At 45.1% G+C, this 19,618-nt stretch overlaps 1 protein-coding gene across 1 annotated transcript in view; it reads left to right on the forward strand.

The window, feature by feature from the left end:
- ACTR3B (actin related protein 3B) overlaps positions 1–19,618 on the forward strand; it is a 1,003,497-nt gene that overhangs the window by 336,837 nt on the left and 647,042 nt on the right. The gene's annotated exons all lie outside the window — the stretch shown is intronic.

Here is a 19,618-nt window from a genome sequence, read left to right on the forward strand (position 1 = left end):
AGGTAAGCTCGAGAATGGCCTCATGTTGAGAAAGAGAATCCCCAGGTGCCGGGATTCCCCCTGCTCCATGGCCAGGTGAGAGCAGGAAGGTGCCTCTGCCCCTTCCACAGCCCCTGGTGTACCTCTGTTGGACGTAGGGCCTCCCTGGAGAGCTCTTTTTTCAGAGGCCAAGCAGAGCAAGAAGGATTTGTGTCTGTGTTTTCCTTTCTGAAACATCAGGCATGTCAGCAGCAGCAGGTGCAGTGAGGCAGAGCTGCCTAAGAGACTTTGATGGGGCGATCGCCTGTGCGGGCCTGGGGAGGGCGCTCCTCCCAGGGCAGGGGCACTCACTTGCACAGCACAGAGCCACCCCACACTCGATCTCCAGCTTAAACTTAAAGCAGAAATCAAAAAGGAAATAAAAAATTATCTTCAGGCAAAGGAAGATGTTATGTAGCTTTTTTTTTTTCTTTCTTTTTTTTTTTTTGGAGACGGAGTCTCACTCTGTCGCCCAGGCTGGAGTGTGGTGGCGCGATCTCAGCTCACTGCAAGCTCCGCCTCCCAGGTTCACTCCATTCTCCTGCCTCAGCCTCTCCGAGTAGCTGGGACTACAGGCGCCCGCCACCACGCCCGGCTAATTTTTTGTATTTTTAGTAGCGACGGGGTTTCACCGTGGTCTCGATCTCCTGACCTCATGATCCACCCGCCTCAGCCTCCCAAAGTGCTGGGATTACAAGCGTGAGCCACTGCGCCCGGCCGTTATGTAGCTTTTTAATAGGACCTTCTGGGTGGCGGGGACCCCTCAGTTACACACCTTGGTTTCTAAAAGCCAGTGGCATTGAGAGGGGAGAGAAGACACACAGTTGACTTCAGCGTGAAAGTGTTCTGGGGAGCAGAAAGGCAGAGAAACGAGTCATAATGTCAGGTTGTCCGAGGCCGGCAAGGCTTTATCTTCCAAGGGATCACACAGTGCTAAGAAAATGAGAAAAGGGAAGGAGTTTCTGAATGAGTCTGCTGACTTGCCCAAACCTGAGCTACGAACACCTGGGGTCAGGAAGAATAACTCCTGTGCTGGGATATTGGGTTTTCTGTCTCTCCTAGCTTCAAGGATAAGGTAGTGGAGTTAAGTTAACCCGAGGTCTTCGTTTTATTAAATGATCACTGTCGTGCAGTGGGTTGAATATGGGATTCAGAAATAGAAGGTTTGGGTTCATTTGGTCCATAAATAGTCATTGCTGTGTTCGCAAATTGGCACACAGTGATGTATAATAATGGAGACAGACAGGGTGCGAGCTCTGTGACAGTGACGACGAATGTAGGATGCGAAAAAGCATCCTGGGACGATCCTGGGCAGGAGATGCTATTTGCGCAGTCATTTGTTTATTCATTCATTCAAATATCTGTGCACTTACCAGGATGTGCAGGTACCATTTTGGGCACTGGAAACACAGCAGTGGGCAAAACAGACAAAAAAAAATGTGCCTTCATGGTGTCGATGATACAAAATAAAACAGTAAATGAGATGGATTTTGGTTAGTGATAAGTGTTATGGAGAAAAACGATGCGGGGAAGGAGAGAGGGAGAGATGGGAGGGTGACATTTTAAATAGGGTGGTTAGGGGAGAAGGAAAGGGTGGCCAGGGGCACCTGACCTGTCACTGGGCAGGGAGGAGCTGAGGACGCCGGGGCTGTGACCTCAGCCTGCTCCTCTGACCTCGTGCAGCCTCCTTTCCTCCACCCCTGCAGTGGTGGCCTTACCTCCTTAGCCAGCCCCGAGGGCGTGAGACAACCAGAGGCCTGGAGGATGAGCATGCGCTATTGGAATGCCAGTTATCACTAGAGCACGACTTTGACATTTGGTGGGAATAAATGAAAATGTTGAAAGGCTGTGACAGATACTGGAGGCTTTTCTGAATATTTGAGTGGAAGTAAAATAACAGAACCCCGCGGAAAGTTCACGCCAGCAATCAGATAAGGCAAAAGTCAGCAACTAATACATAATTCCAAATTAAACTGTCCGCTTGAAGGGGCCTAGGCAGGTTAGGCCCAGAGGCAGTGTTAGCCTTAGAGATGGGATTCTGTAAGAAAGGTTAAAGGTGTCAACACAGCAAGCATTGCTGAGAGCTCATCCAGCTCTGTGCTGTAGACGATTCAAACAAAGCAGGATCAAGTAAGGGTCTAGAATCTTAGGAGATAAATGTGACTCAATAGCTTTAGAAAAAAACAGAATAATTCAAGATTTCTGTCTGAACTCTAAGATTGGGGCTTGGGGGATGATTCTCGAGCACGCAAGGCTGGGGCTTGATGACTTACATAAGTCCATGTGTGGACCTTTGGGGTGGATATTAATCTTTGAGTCTGTATGGATATGAATTCAAATATAGGTAAGGCCTGTCCAGCTCTTTCAACTATATTTGAAAGCTTGAATTCAGGAAATGAATATAAGCTGAGGGCAGAGCACTAGGCAATGTAAAGTACTGTTATCCCTCAGTTTCATGGGGGATGGGTTCCAGGACCCCCATGGACCCTAGAATCCACAGATGCTCAAGTCCTTTCTAGAAAATGGGTGTAGTATTTGTGTGTAACTATGCACATTCTTCCATGTCCTTTAAATCATCTCTCGATTACATATAACACCCAATACAATGTAAATGCTATGGACAGAATTGTTATGCTGTATTGTTTAGGTAATAACGACTAGAAAAAATGTCTGTATGTGTTTAGCACAGATGCAATCATCCATTTTTCCCCCAGTATCTTTAATCCTTGGTTGGTTGAATCTGTGGATATGGAGCTCACTGATAATAACATAAAAAACAAGATTCTCATTCATAATTTCATAATTTTTAGGACCAGCTTATTAACATCCAATCTTAGGTTCCTGCACTTTGGCACATTCTGCCGATTGGGTCATTCACACCGGCCGGTGGATGGGGCTTCCGCCTTGCACTGGGGGCCAGTGGGTGGTGTTTACGCTCTGCACCGGGGGCTGCACAGGACCGGAAGGAGAAAGGAGGGAAAGGACCAGCCATGGAGGAGATTTTGGGGGGTCTGGGCACAGAGGGTCAGTGCAGGTTTGAGGAGAAGTGGGGGTGAGGGTCTTGGGGTGAGCAGGAGGAAGGCCGATGAGTCAGGTGCACAGGCTGCACCCTGCTGTGTCCCCCCTGGCTCTCCAGGCTCAGCACCTCGGACACTGTGCTCCCTGAATATGCAATGACTTCTCCATTTTGATAAAGAATCAATCATTGATCCAGACCCAGCCACCTTCAGCCATCACCAAGAGGCAGGGCAGTTGAGGAAAGGGGATGGGGTGGAGGGGAGGGAGAGGTGGGCACAACAGCACTAGCTGCTTTCAAAGCTCATATAAGGCCCCTCGTGGTCCTCAAAGTCACTGTGTCATGCTGAGGGACAGCAGGTGGGGAAGTGGAGGCGGGAGAAGGGCAGGACTGTCCTGAGTGGCAGGGCTGCCCGAGGTCATCAAGCGCATCTGCAGCAGCCACTTTGCTAAGCTTTGCTAAGCACTCTGCCACATGCTGCCAGTATAGACGCAGAGAACTCCTCTGGGAGGAGACACCAGGCCTGAGAGAGAGCAATCCACTAAGACCATGCAGATGTTGCCCAGTACTGCCCCAGGGGCTGTGTGGCTCTGAACTGATGGGTGTTGTTGGAACGAAGCCTATGTGGGAAAAAGTCACGAGGGCGGGTCGGGGGCTTAGGCTGAGCAGGGAGGGGGTGGGACATATACAGACAAAAGGAAGGGATGACTTAGAGCCTCCAGGATGAGGACAGGCGAGGAGGCCCACAGTCCAGAGGGGGCAGGCGACAGGCAGGACTGGAGCCAGATTCTATAAGACACGGTCATACAGAGCCCCGGCTTTGGTTTCTGACCTGCAGACAAAGAGGAACCACTTGAGATATTGAGCCTTTATATGGCGCAGGTAAGCGATTCCAGGAAAATCCCCTTGAGAGCAGATTGAAGGGTATTTCAAAGAAAAAAGGAGATAAGGGGAACCAGATATGAGGCCATGCAGCAGCCCTGAGCGACGTGAGTCAAGCCAGGAAGGGGAAGTGCTGAGTGATGGTGCACAGGTGCCTCTGAAGGACTTGGTGGCCCTTTGTCCAATCCTGAGAGTAAAGGAGGTGGAGCAGAGAGCCCTCTGGGGTTTTAAGGCTAGGAGAAAGGTTGTTCATTAAATGAAATGGGATCTTTAAAAAGTCTGGATCTTGGCCAGGCACAGTGGCTCACACCTGTAACCCTAGCACTTTGGGAGGCCTAGGTGGGTGGATCACTTGAGGCCAGGAGTTCAAGATCAGCCTGGCCAATATAGCCAAACCCCATTTCTACTAAAAAATACAAAAATTAGCTGGGCGTATTGGCACACATCTATAGTCCCAGCTACTTGGGAGGCTGAGGCATGAGAATCCCTTGAACCCAGGAGGTGGAGGCTGCAGTGAGCCGAGATTGTGCCACTGCACTCCAGCCTGGGCAACAGAGCGAGATTCCATCTCAAAAAAAAAAAAAAAAGTAAAAAAGTCTGGATCTTAAAATGATAAAATAAGGATTAAAAAATAAATAACAGTGTAGTGTTTTGTCAACCTAAACAACGAATAGAGGCTCTCTAAAAGAAATTTGTTTGGAAATATAGAGAGCATTTGCTATGGGAATCCACATGCCACAGTAGATGGCATGTGTATTCAGGGAGGTAAAAGAAGACAATGATTTTTAAAGGAGAAAATGAGGAGATTCCATAATTGTTTCGAAATAATTATCTTTGGCTGCAAAGATCAGTAACAAGGATGACATTGGTCTGAGGCTGGACAGGCAGTTGCAGGGCAGATGGTCCTGGAGAAGAGTTTTTTTGTGTAAGGTTTTGATGTGCAAGGTTATGGTTTTTGCAGTCTTTTGTGATAGTTTTCGTTATCAGGCATACATGCATGAGAATCTTCTCTTCATGGTCTTCCCCGGCTCTATTTGCCAGGTTTTTCCTAACATGAGTGACTTCATTTTGATTCTGACAGCTTTCAGAGTTTGTGATTACTTGACTGATATTATTAACTGCTTATCTTGACTTGCTATTCATGTTCACAAAATTAGATAACTTGGATTGTGACTGTTTCCCTCTTCTAATTTCAAATGACAATTCTGCAAAATCTGTTAGTTTTCCTGGAGAGGTCAGGAAACTGCCACCCTCTGAGGAAATTTCACCAACAGAAATATTTCGATTGGATTGGAATAGGGTTTTGTTTAACTGAGTAATATAGGAGTGCTTTATTTAGGAAGGCATGCACACACAGTTGGCCAAAATCCTGCCATTCTTATGATAGGACACCAGCCTGTTCATTCGTTACCCGTTGAGGGCATTTGGCTCCAAATCCTGGTCTAGTAATGTATTTCTACAGCTATGGAAGATTCCCCTCTGTAATCATTTGATTTCTGCCTCAGCACCCGTAGTGGACATTGTTGGCTGGTCCCCAGCAATAACTTTCCCTTTTCCATTCCTAAAAGAAACTCAGGTTTTGTTCAGGTGTTTTCACCCCTTCCTCTCGCAGCCCATGTGCAGCAGGGAACCATGGTCCCCAGGCTAGAGATGGGCCCTTATTAATCTATGCCTGATTGTGCTCCTCCTCCTTGCCTGTGATTGGTTGAGGAAAGGATATGTTACCTAATTCTGGCCAATGGGGCATGAGGAAGGGTTTCTAGAGCCTTCTGGAAAAGGAAGTCCCTCACTTGTCTTGGAAAAGCTGCTGGAAGCCAGCAAAGTCTCTCTTTATAGCTATTCTGAAGAAGCACTGAGCACACATGTGTCTGTAGGGGAACCAGCCTCTCCTTTATAAACAGGAGAGAAACAGAACCAGTAATTTTGATTCCATCATTGAGCTGCTGAATTAACCAGTATGGACATCTGCCCTACCTGTAGACATCCAACTACAGAGCCAAATAATTTTCTTATTGTTCCTTTCATTTTAATTCAGTTTGAGTTCACTCATTCTATTTACAGTCAAAAGTAACTAATGTCCATTACCCCTTTCCAAGAAATCAGTAGTTTCTTGTGCTCCATACCTAAAATACTCCAAAACACTTATTTTCCATGTCATATGAAAGGCACAGAAGAATGAATGATAGTTTGTGTCTTTTTATTCACTTCCCAGAAGCTGGCACAGAATTAGACATAATATAAATGACTAGCCACAGGGAGGCACAAGAGCTCTCTCATTACAACATGTCCACCCTAGGAACAACAGGAAAAGAAAATTAAAATCCCTCTGGATTGGGGAAAAAAGGAGGAATCATTATATTTTTAATGGTGTTATTGAAGGTCTTCCAAAATACTAGATGAAACTATTAACAACCCTGACTTTTACATTTCCACCAGCAGTTTCTGAAGCAATATTAAAACCTCTAAATTAAAACTAGGAGGGGTGAAGAGATAGTGACAGAGATAGATTTAATAATCCGTGCAACAGAAATTAGGGCATTTGCAAACCCTAAAATGTTGGGAATGTCTAACAATGATTTGAAAACTAGATAGTGGCCTGGTTGATTTCATAAAGTCCTTTGCCTTTCTATAGCCTTCCCAACTGAATATATTAATTTATACAGTAAAAAGCAGATTTGGAAGCTCTCAAAGCTGCACACAGTCATTCTTTCTAGTGCAAAGACCCTTCCTCCAGTGGATAATCTGAGTCAACGTGGCAGTAGGCACAAGTCTTTGTGAAGGTAAAATTAGATTTTCCTGTGACCGCTCCTAAAAATGGCAGATATATTGTTTCATTATCTTTGTTGCAGAGTCCAAGAGTAGATAGCTGCAATCCTCAAAAACGCAAGCAGCATTTTTAACATTTTAGATGCTCCTGAAACAGCAGGTGCAGATGTGAGTGGGCAGGCACTGAGCAAGGGAGGAGATGACTCAAGACTGCCGTGTGGTTCTTTCTGCAATTTGCTGCCGTTGCAGGCTCTGACTGTCTGCTACCCTGGGCAGAAGCATGCGATGAATCGATCTCAGTGGTAATTTCAGCCACAGAGCTGGGTGTGCAAGTGACAGAATTGTGCAGGTGGACAGACCCACTGTGAATACAGAAAGGAGAACGAGCAAGAGCCTGTTTGACTCAGGGAAGACAGCGTCCTGAGGCTAGCACAGCCTGTGGGACTGGGGAAGTCTCTCCATTCTCAGCACAAACCAACCCCTACCAGGTCCTGCATGCTGAAAGATGCAGACCCCCCGTGGCCTGTGGGCTACGAGGGCAAGTAAAACCACAGGCGAATGTTACAGCCCCCATGGTCGTTACCTGTGCCCCAAGAGCTTCTCTCCCCTCACTAACTCTTACTCCAGACTTAGAGCGGAGTCTAAAATGGAAATTTTTCCATGGATGCTGACTTTTGTCAAAAGCATATTTGAAAGGAGCTTCACACTTGGGTTTCCTTTTATCTCTTATTGTATACAATATAAAGAATGGCTGTGTTCAATTCTGATAGTGTTTATTTCCAGTTCCATGGCAGAAACCGTTAACATTTGGAATTACTGCTTAATCATAAATCCCTGAAGAAAGCTTTAATCCAAAATTCAATCAAAGCAAGAAAGCTCCCTGTACATATGGCCTTTCCGTCAATGTTTTCTTCTATATACATTACTCAGGAAATGCAATGTGAAGGAGAGATGCAGCGTCGATTAGAAATGAAGCAGGTGATCTGGGATGATGTGCACTTGATGCCATTCATCTGTCAGATTCAAGAAAGGATTTTACATTAAAAGCAGAGATGCGAAGAGTGAACAAAATGTTAGAATATATGTGTCGGAAAACGTGATTAAAGTTATATCCTCATTTAACCAATATATTAGATTTAATAATCCCTTAATTCCCCAATATTGTAAACATTACTATATTCAGAAATAATTAAGCTCTACAAAGGACAAAAATATTTAATATTTTTGAAGACTACCAAAAAAAAATAAAAGCAGAGGTGCCACAGGAGTTTGGCAAAGACAATTACATCTCGGGTGCAGGCGAGAATAGGTCATTTCTCGTGTTGTCCTCAATATATGTCTCTGAAAGATGGAAACCTGCGTTTAGCTTTTTTTTTTTTTTCTGAGATGGAGTCTTGCTCAGTTGCCCAGGCTGGGGTGCAATGGTGCGATCTTGGCTCACTACAACCTCTGCCTCCCAGGTTCAAGCGATTCTCCCGCCTCAGCCTCCCAAGTAGCTGGGATTACAGGCACCCACCATGACCGGCTAATTTTTGTAATTTTAGTAGAGACAGGGTTTTGCCATCTTGGTCAGGCTGGTCTCAAACTCCTGACCTCAGGTGATCCACATGCCTCCGCCTCCCAAAGTGCTGGGGTTACAGGTGTGAGCCACGGCACCCAGCCTGTGTTTAGCTTTTAATAGTAAATACACATTATTTGACTTTATAGTACATGAAACAAAAACAAGACATTTAGGAAGAAGAGGAGAAAGTTGGGGTTAAGTTTTTTTTTTTTTTTTTTTTAGGGTAATCAGGTCTTAGAGACAGAGGGAAATTTGAGATGGAGACAGAGGAGTATACCCAGGCAATGAGCTTCTCATTGCTTCCATGACATCAGGGCCAAGGCACCTGGATATAGAGTGGGCTTTTGGATTCTCACGGCTGTTTTTTCTGGTCAGTGGAAGAGTAGACCCACTTCCTATCAGCCTCCAGTCAACACTCTACCCAATGTCATTCTTCTTTGGTCTGGCCAATGCCTGTGCTGTTCATGAGACTTTGCTTAGAGTCCTAGATTCCAAATACATCATGGTACCCTTTGGTCTGGAATGCTACTTCCAAACAGGTTTCATTAGGGGCAAATTTTAGGGCTGGGCCTGGTGGCTCAATCCTGTAATCTCAGCACTTTGGGAAGCTGAGGCTGGCAGATCACCTGAGGTCAGGAGTTTGAGACCAGCCTGGCCAACATGGTAAAACCCCGACTCTACTAAAAATACAAAAATTAGCTGGGTGTAGTGGTGCGCCCCTGTCATCCCAGCTACTCGGGAGGCTGAGGCACGAGAATCGCTTGAACCCAGGAGGCAGATACTGAAGTGAGCTGAGATCGCACCATTGCACTCCAGCCTGGGTGACAGAGCGAGACTCCATCTCAAAAATAAATGAATAAAATAAGAAAATAGAATTTTATGAAGGAGTTCCAGTCTTCTTCCTGTTAATTCCTCAAGACCTAGTTTTTGAAGTAGGATGTACAGTATTCCCTAACCCACTCTACACACACACACAGTCTGCTAAAAGACCTGCCAGTGGTCACCCAATTAATGCAGCATGGCAGATATAAGACCTTCCTCATCACTCTCAAACGCCCTTACATCAAATTTTTATTAATGATTCTCCTAACCTATATGCATGATCCTTCTGCCCAAAATATGTCAAAAGCACCACTTTCTCTAATGCAGCTTCTTCCAGATCCTATCAGATAAACTACAGAACCTTCCTTGGTCCCCAGTGGTCCCTTCATAAGCACCCATCAGAGCGTGGCTATGTGTTACTGCTCTCGTTTATGTGTGAGCAGTAATGTATATTCTCCTGGATACTAAACCTCTCTAGCACAGATGCTGTTTATTTTCATCACACTGTCCCTGGGATGCCATCCAGAGTCAGGCACATAAGCAGTTCTTCACTGTGCTCTGATGCTTGAAGGTTGCCTTGTAGGTTACCTCTTCCTCAGCACGAATGGGTAGCAGTGACACAGGTGCCCCCAGCCCTCTGGTGTCCTAGAGAAATCCCAGATAATGAAAATGGGCAGCAAATCTCTTCTTTTGAGACTGATTATACCTAAATTTCCCTCCTAACCTAAAAGATCTCCTTATAGTTTTTCATAAATGACACATGCCTTAGGATTAAACATGTAAAAAAATTTAAAAGAATCCTAAAAATGGCTTTTCCCCTTCTATTTTTCCGAACACCTTAATCTTTAAGCCACTGGTGAGGTGGAGCACACTGTTGTCTGTGCTGGCAGTGGGGTAGTGGGCTACAGTAGCACAGAGCATGGTGTCAGAATCCTAGCAGGGTGGGGCATCCTGGTGAGGGGCATGGCATGTGGTGTTGGAGCTTGAGGGGGTGAGGAGGGTTTCTATCCAGAGGAGGGAGTAGAGGCTGATGTGGGAGACTGATTGCACGCAAGGGGACTGATCAGTGAAGTAAATACATTAAGTATATGAGAAGCCAAATTTCTTATTGGAGAAGGGAGTTGCCAAAATGGAGTTACAGATATGGGAAAGTGTATTAGTCTGTTTTCATGCTTCTGCTAAAGACATATCCAAGACTGGGTGAATTACAAAGAAAAAGAGGTTTAATGCACTCACAGTTTTACGTTGCTGGGGAGGCCTCACAGTCACAGCAGAAGGAGAAAGGCACATCTTACATGGCAGCAGGCAAGAGAGAAAATGAGAGCCAAGCAAAAGGGGAAACCCTGGAAAAAAATCATCTGATCTCATGAGACTTATTTACTCCCATGACAACAGTGTGGGAGAACCATCAGCATGATTCAGTTATCTCCCACTGGGTCCCTTCCACAAGTGGGAATTATCAGAGCTACAGCTGAAGATGAGATTTGGGTGGCGACACAGCCAAACCATATCAGAAGGGAAACAGCTGGGATGAACATTGCAATGTTGGATTGACATTGGAGGTATTTATGCAAACAAATAATTTGTATGTATGAAATGATTTTATATAAAGAATATATAACCTATCCATATATATGAAAATATGGACATACGAATAAAGGAATAAATACAGATGTAAAGGTGTGTGTTGTACGCATGCACACACACAGACATTCCCTAGCTCTCTCCACGGAGAGGGACGGGGAGCAGTGACACTCCTGCTGCAGTGAGCACTCCAAATGCCCAAATTTGGCTTCTAAGTATTATTCTCCACAACAATGAGCTATGGCTTTTTGGAGAAATGGCTGATACCAGTACTGGAGAAGAGAAAGGAAAGGTGAGAATGGATCCTCCTGTTTGGCCAGCAAACAAGAAAGTGCTCAAAGAATGATGGGGATAAGCCAAAGGGACACAGAAGCCATGTAGAGGACCTCCCACTGCCCACATCAGAGGAGATCTGAGGGTCAAATAGGTAATGATAGTGACAGCTGTTAAACCATTGAGTAAAATAGAAAGCCAGGAGTTCATACCCATATAAATAGACAAATAGATTGAAAATGTGATGAGGCATGGATATTTACACAGTTTCAGAGTATCTTCTCACAAAATATTTATTAATTACCAAAAGGAAAGAATAACTTTACATGAAGAAGCCTGGAAGACACCGTCCTGTCCATGTGGTCAGAGTGAAATCTCCAGCAATGGAAGAAATCCAAGTCACGCGGCACCTGAGGGATGCAATGAGGAGAGCACAGGGTCACGTCTGAGCTGCTGCGGCCACAGATGTGTCACCAGGATGTAACCACAAGAAAATGCCAGGCAAATCCAAACTGAGGGTCATTCTACCAAATAATTAGCCTGCAATCTTCAAAAGGATCCATCTCATGAAAGTCAAGGAAAGACCTGAAAATTGTTTTAATTAAGCATACATAAAGATCAATGATAACGAAATATAATGTGTGATGTTTGAACAGGATTTCTCTTGCTGTAAAAAATGTATCAAAGCAGCTGGCAAAACTTGAGGGGAGTCAAATAATTAGATGTTGGTGACGTATCACTGCAAGTTTCCTGATTTTGATGGTTGAATTATGGTTATGTAAGAGACCATCCTAGGTTGTAGAAAATACCCACTAAAGCATTAGGATGGCAACATACTCTCAAATGGCTCAGAGAAGAAAAGAGATTTGTTTTTTTGGTACTGTGTTGCAGTACGAAAAGTTTGTATGGCAAACTTTCTGTAAGGTTTAGGTGGTTTAAAAAATCAAAAAGGAGAATTTAAGTCTATGAAATGCTTTTACATTTATTATGTCTTGAAATTTTTGCAACAATTCTTTTGGCAAACAACAAAATGCTGTCATTATTGTTTCAGATGTCAGAAAAGAGGGTTCATGAAGTCAGTTAAGTGGCACATTCAAGGCAAAGTCAGATCCTCATCCTGGGTCTCATAACCCCACATCCATTCATTCTAACTGCATATTCTTTACTCTTGGTCCAAGGGATGCTCCCAAGGACCAGGCTAGGACGAGACACAGAGAGTAATCCCTCTGTGGGGTAATGGCTCTCAACATTTTCTCTGTTTGTAAGTCATGCAGGGAAGCTGTTTAAAATGCCTATTTGTAGTTACCGCCCTTAGAGATTCTGATTCAGTAGTTTTGGAGTAAGAACCAGAAAATCTGTTTTTCTTTTTTCTAACAAGCATTCCAAATGATTCTGACATAGGTCATACCTGGGCCAGACTTTGAGGAACACTGAACTTGATTAATGGTCTTCAGTGGCTACTGAAATAAATTTAAATCAAATGCCGTGCCTAAGGTGTCATGATGGAGCCACATGCATTCAGAGTTAGGAGGTGAGGTGCACCTTCCGGCTAACTGCAATACAGTCTTCACTTCATTTTAAACACAAAAGAATTAGCAACATATAATGAAGTCATAGCACGCAGGCATTCTGAGACTTTGGGCGGACTTGTCTTGCATCCTGGACAAGAGAGTTCTGCAGGAAACAGAAGAGTTAGGAGCTTAGAATCAGAGAAGTCCCTGTGAAAACCACCTTAGAAGTGTTTCTTTACCGTGGAAAATCCATGTTGTTTATCCTCTTTGGAAGTGAGAACAATGATTATTCAGAGCTTTTTATCCTTCTGCTCAACGCCGGCTAAAGTATTCCCCCTTTAAGTCTTTGCATGCAGTAGAAGGTGGTCCTCAAAGGAAGCATTGGCTGCTGAAGACACTTCCAGGAAGAAGGAAGATTGTTTTTACCAAGGAAAATCAGCTTGAAATGTTTTTAAAATATGCAGAATGTCTGGGAGTTCTTCCAATACGCTTATGTTTAAGGTAAGCACAGCATGAATAAAATTACACTTCAGGAAAATAAAAAAAACCCCAAAAGTTTCTAAAGTATTTATTGGAGGAAACACTCTTTTACTGAGAGAGAGAGAGAGAGAGAGGGGAAGGGAGGATGAAGTTTGATGAAGGAGAAGTGCCAGCACCTTTGCCCTTACCCTCTTAATATTTTGAGAACATGATGGTTTTCTGGTTTGGTGATGGTCCCAGCTTGAGCCTCATCTGTACTCATTGCTGGAGTTGAACATGACCATGCATGTCTGCAGAACTGTTCTGTAGGTTGGGCTATCAGGAGCCTATCTGCACAGTGCAGAGAAGAGTGTACTATGCAGCCATAAAAAAGGATGAGTTCATGTCCTTTGCAGGGACATGGATGAAGCTGGAAACCATCATTCTCAGCAAACTAACACAGGAACAGAAAACCAAACACCGCATGTTCTCACTAATAAGTGGGAGTTGAACAATGAGAACACATGGACACAGGGAGGGGATGATCACACCCCGGGGCCTGTCAGGGGGTGGGTGGCTAGGGGAGGGATAGCATTAGGAGAAATACTTAATGTAGGTGACAGGTTGATGGGTGCAGCAAACCACCATGGCACATGTATACCTATGTAACAAACCTGCATGTTCTGCACATGTATCCTCACCATGGAGGTGAGCCCCCCACACAGAAGGAAGATAGGGTTGCTGTTGTGTAAGACCAGGAAGGGAACATGGGACACCAATGTGAGCGTCCAGTGTGGGACTCCAGCAATCCACTTGGCACCCCTGGGTACTCCCTTGTCTGACTGTGATTGTGAATTGACAAGAATAGCAACCCTGGCCTAAAATATGAGTGATCCTCAGGGGCCCAGAGCCCTTTAAGCAGGACTGGATCATGTTTAGTTCCTCAGGCTGCTGTAACAAAGTACTCAGACTGGGAGGCTTCAAACCACAGAAATTCATTTTTTCTAGAAGTCTGAAAACACATTGTCAGCAGGGCCACTCCCTCTGAAACATGCTGGAGAGAATCCTTCCTTGCCTCTTCCTGTTTGGGGAGCTCCTGGAAATCCTTGACTTGTGGATGCATCTCTCTAATTGCTACCTCTGCCTTCACATTGGCCGTCTTCCCGCTGTGTTTCTGTGTCTTCTTTTCTTATATGGATACCAGTCATTTGGAATCAGAGCCTACTCTTCTCCAGTTTGGCATCATCTTAACTAATTACATCTGCCAAGGCTCTATTTCTAAATAAAGTCACATTCACAGGTACTTGGGTTGAGAACCTCAGCGTATCTTTCTGGAGGACACAATGTAATCCAAAACACCAGGGAAGTCATTGAGAGCAGTAGAGGTGGTGACAACCGAGGAAAAGGGGAATTTATAAAGTATAGTGAAGGAGGAAGATGATGAGGATGAGCTGCAGTTGCATGACAGGGCACAGCTTTGTGCCATTGACCCCCATTTCTCAATCTCCCCTCAGAAGGGGAGGCTCAGGGGAACTTCAAGGAATCTTCTCCATGTACATGTATGGAGGTGCGTTGGGTGGACATAGCCACCATGGAAGTGTGCCCCCCACACAGACCTCAGCCACCATCTAGGTGAACCCCACACAGACCTCAGCTACCATGGTGGTGTGCCCTACACACGGACCTCAGGCATCACGGAGGTGAACTCCACACAGACCTCAGCCACTATGGAGGTGAACCCCACACAGACCTCAGCCACCATGGAAGTGTGCCCCCCACACAGACCTCAGCCACCATGGAGGTGAACCCCACACAGAACTCAGCCACCACGGAGGTGAACCCCACACAAACCTCAGCCACCATGGAGGTGAACCCCACACAGACCTCTGCCACCGTGGAGGTGAACCCCACACACAGACCTCCGCCACCATGGAGGTGAACCCCACACACAGACCTCCGCCACCACGGAGGTGAACCCCACACAGACCTCAGCCACCATGGAGGTGAACCCCACACACAGACCTCCGCCACCACGGAGGTGAACCCCACACAGACCTCAGCCACCATGGAGGTGAACCCCACACACAGACCTTAGCCACCATGGAGGTGAACTCCACACACAGACCTCCGCCACCATGGAGGTGAACCCCATGCAGATGTCAGCCACCATGGCGGTGTGCCCTACACACGGACCTTAGGCACCATGAAGATGTGCCCTTCACATGGGTGTCAGCCACCATGCAGGTGTGCCCCACGCATAGACCTCAGCCACCATGCAGAATTTGTTCAGCTGCAAGAAGTGCAGTCAACTCACGACGTCCAGCTGTCAGCACCTTCGGAGTCCACCTCACCTTGCAAAATGAGGCTGCCCTCAACCTGAGGGGCCCAGGCCATTGCTGAGCTCCATGGTGAGACGAGTAGAGTCTCACCACTTCTGCCCAGAACCTCCGATGGGCTCTGATGCCCTGAAGCCCCCCATTGAGTTTGCAGAGACTTTATCAGTGCTATTCCACAGTATGAGATGATATTCCATCTTTCTTCTTCGCTCTTTATCTTCCGCAGGCACTTTCCCCTCCTCACCCCTCCATAAATCTCTGTCACTCCTACCTCCATCTCAGCATGTGCTTCTCGGGGGCACAAGCATGACACAATGTGTCAGGTGACAATGACGGGTTGGGGTGGGGATGGAGCTGCCTGCTTCACATGTGGCTCCTTATTTCCCTTCCAGCTTCCTTCTCTGGATATACAAATCTCTTTACTGTGTCTCTCCAGTCACTCAGCTCTCTTTCCCCCTCTCTTGCTTCTCTCTACCTGGGATTCTATGTCCCATGACATGGAAAGATGCACTACCAAATACAATTATTCAGTTGAAGTTTATGACCACTGAAGTCAGAGTAGGTAGAAGTCTGCGTCACACAAACATGAAGCTCAAACATACTCTAAGCACTGCTTGAAATGATTACTTGGCAAACATATATCCCTCGGGGAGCTACCTTGTTCAGTTAAGAATTTTCTTTCCTTGGATACAAACCTGCCTAGAAGGAATAAAGAATTATACTTCTGTTGTTAATGCGTATTTAGTGTGAATATGAGTTTAATCCAGAGATAAAAACCTGGAGCCATAAAGTAAATCTTGTAGAAGACAGAATATGCTGACATTTTAGTGAATGTTAATTCTGTTTTAGATGGGTGAGGTTTTGAAACAGTTGATTTGATTACTAACATGCTACTATTAATGTTGGTGCAAAAGTAATTGCGGGCCATTCATGGTGGCTCATGCCTGTAATCCCAGCATTTTGGGAAGCTGAGGCGGGCGGCTCACTCGAGGCCAGGAGTTTAAGACTAGCCTGGCTAATATGGCGAAACACCGTCTCTACTAAAAATACAAAAATTAGCCAGGCATGGTGGCATGCACGTGTAATCCCAGCTAGGCAGGAGAATCGCTTGAACCCAGGAGGCAGAGGTTGCAGTGAGTCGAAATTGTGCCACTTCATTCCAGCCTGGGCGACAGAGCGAGACTGCCTCAAAAAACAAAAAAACAAAAACAAAACGTAATTGCAATTTTTGCCATTGTTTTTAAAAGACAAAACTGCAATTACTTTTGCACCAACCTAATACTATTTGTTGGATGCATTGATCGCTACTTAGTAACTGAACTGAACTGGATGGAACTGCACCATGAACATCCTGTAGACATTCAATGTTGGTGGTGAGATGAACGATCACAACATTCCATCAGTCCTACTCATTGTCTTCTTAGCTGTCACTCATTAGATCCCTGCTGTGTGTGAGATCTGCTAAGAAAAGTAAAATATGTTGTAAAAACAACAAAAATGCAATTACTGAAATAATAGGTAGCACAAACTCCAGTGATAATATGATATTTCATCACTATCCAGTAATTTATGCGTGGGAATTACAATAATATGAATTGATCAGTATGACCAATTTAATTGTATCATTTCTGATCCTACATTGGGATAGGCTTAGCAGCAGAGTGAACCCTAAGGTTAGTTTCCTGATCGGTGAGTCCTATGGTTTGAATGCATGTCCCTGCCAAATGTTGAACTGTGATCCCCAATGTTGGAAGTGGGGCCTGGTGGCAGGTGTTTGGATCATGTGGGCAGATCCCTCGTGAATAGCTTGGGTCAACTGCTTGGTGATAAGTGGGCTCTTGCTCTGCTCTGAGTTCATGTGAGATCTTGTCATCTAAAAGTGTGTGTGCCCCCCTCTGCCCCTGTTTCTCTTTCTCTCTTGCTCCCATTCTCACCATGTGATGTCTCTGCTCCCGCTTTGCCTTCTGTCATAATTGGAAGATTCCTGAGGCCTCCCCAGAAGCAGATGCTGCTAGGCTTCCTGTACAGCCTGCAGTGCTGTGAGCCAATTAAACAGCTTTTCTTATAAATCACCCAGTCTCAGGTATTTCTTTATAACAGTGCAAGAACAGCCTAATACAGTGAGGTAAGGTCCTTTATGGTAGGAAGGGACAAGGGGAAGCTTTCGAAACCCACTCACGTTTGGAGTCATTGCAGAGATTAGTATCACCAAAAATAAAAGATGCTGGATGGTGGTTTCAATCATATGGCCAATTAATTCACCAGCCAGGCTTCTGTAAAAACAGGATGCATCATAGCAGGTGATAGTAGGCAATGATTAGTTATCTAGGTTGTAGCCCCAGTCCCAGCTGCCATGCTGGCTCTGGGTCTTACTGGGGGGACACCTTCTCTGGAGTGGACCAACACAGCCTCTGCCATTCGACACATGGTTACTGACTTGCAAATGGTTTCTTCTTCTCTTCCTTTTTATTCTATCTCCTCCTCCTTCTCCTCCTCTTTTTCTCCTCCTCCTCTGCCTCCTCTTTCTCCTTCTTCGTTAAGACTAGCTCTGTTAAGATACAATTCACATATTATATCATTTATCCACTTAAAGTGTACAGTTCAGTGGCTTTGAGTATATTCCATATATGTGCAACCATCACCACAGTCAGTTTTAGAAAGATTTAATCATTAATATGAATTGATCAATATGATCAATTAAATTGTATCATTTCTGGTTCTACATTGGGATAGACTTAGCAGCAGAGTGAACCGTAAGGTTAGTTTCCTGATCTGTGAGTGATATGGTTTGAATGCATGTAAAAAAGAAACCCTGTATCCTTTATCCCCCTATCTCCCTAGCCCCTCCCTGCCTCCCTGCAAGTCCTAAGAAACTACTATTCCAAGTTCTGCCTCTATAGAGTTCCCTGTTTTCATTTCTCTTAGGTAATTACCTAGAAGTGAAATCAAATGCTTTCTTCTTGGTAGTCATCAATAAGGAAGATCAAAATCAGTTCATCTTCAGAAAGGAGAAACAGGTTCTCATTCTCTATCTCGCCCTATGGCCATGTGAACTTTTAGCTTTTTGTTACATATTCCACAGAGACCTTGAACATCTCACCATTTCACACACTGCCACACTAATCCATAGTATTGATGACAATCTGCTAATTGAATCTGATAAAACCGAAAGTAGCAGGTCTCCTAATGCTTTAGTAATTCATACGTGAGAGCATGGCAGTGAAAACCCTGGGAATATTTGGGAGGCTGCCATATCAGTGAAGTTTGCAGGGGTCTGATGGTTTGGGACATGCTGGGATATCCCCTGTAAGGGGAATGAGAAGTTATTAAACTTGACCTTCTTACTGATAAGAAAGAGGTGTGTGTTTGGTGTGCCTCTTAAGATTTTGGAGGCAGCATAACCACTTTGAAGAATATTGTCCTGACCCACTTATGGGGCAAATGGGAAAGCTGTCAGTGTTCAGAAAGACAGAACAAGAGGGCTCAGTAGACGGTTCAAGGCAGGTGAAAGCTGCCCTAATGCTCAAGTGTCTTAAACTAGGAGGTATGGCGGTGCGTGGAGCAACCACCTTGGGTCGGGATCCTCTGAAGTCGGTAGAGGAGCTGTAGACAGAACTCTAGGGTCTGGAGCAGGGCTGTGCCTTGGGCAACAGCGAGCTACTATCTGTTGGAGGAACAGCTCCCATGTGGGAATTCAGTGTAGATTTACTGTAGCCTTGCCCCTTGAATCAACTGGTTGGATGAGTACCTAAGCCAAAGACAAACCTACATGTGAGTCACTAAGCTGTGTATCAGAACAAAGGGGAAATGGTTGCCTGGCAGACCAACAGCCAGTGTCTACTACCAGCAGCCCCTGATGGCAGCTGTACAGTTAAGAAGGCAAATTAATAACAGTACCTGGGGTGGGGGGATGCTCATCTTATTCAATAAAAACTGCATTCAGGTAGGAGTTTTTGACACTAATCACTTTGCTAATTATAATTATTTTCATTAAAGCAGGTGCTCAAAAACTTTCCACTTGGCAATGCGTTGTTGATGGTCTGAGTGACTGTATGTGGCTGGGGGCTTTTGAAGTTCAATTTCCTGATGAGCTTTTGATCGATAATTTGAAGCAATTAGGAGCAAGTTCCACCTGGATGTAGTTGTGCTCTGCCTTCATTCCTTTTCATTCTGTTGTTCTGTGAGCGTGAAGCTGCCCAGCAGCTGCCTTAAGGAAGCTGTGCTGGGCTTGCATCAGAGTGGCCTCTTAATAACTTGCTTGTAAGGAGTTTAAAATCTGTGAATCTTCCTTGGCTTATTAGTAAAGTTGGGGTAGTACCTAATGCCTAGGGATACTGAAGGTTCCGTGAGAGTGGGAAGCACCTGCCTTGTGTCAAGTTATGGTGGGAAC

Source organism: Nomascus leucogenys, chromosome 13 (genome assembly GCF_006542625.1).
Source record: "Nomascus leucogenys isolate Asia chromosome 13, Asia_NLE_v1, whole genome shotgun sequence".
NCBI classification, from domain to species: Eukaryota; Metazoa; Chordata; class Mammalia; order Primates; family Hylobatidae; genus Nomascus; species Nomascus leucogenys.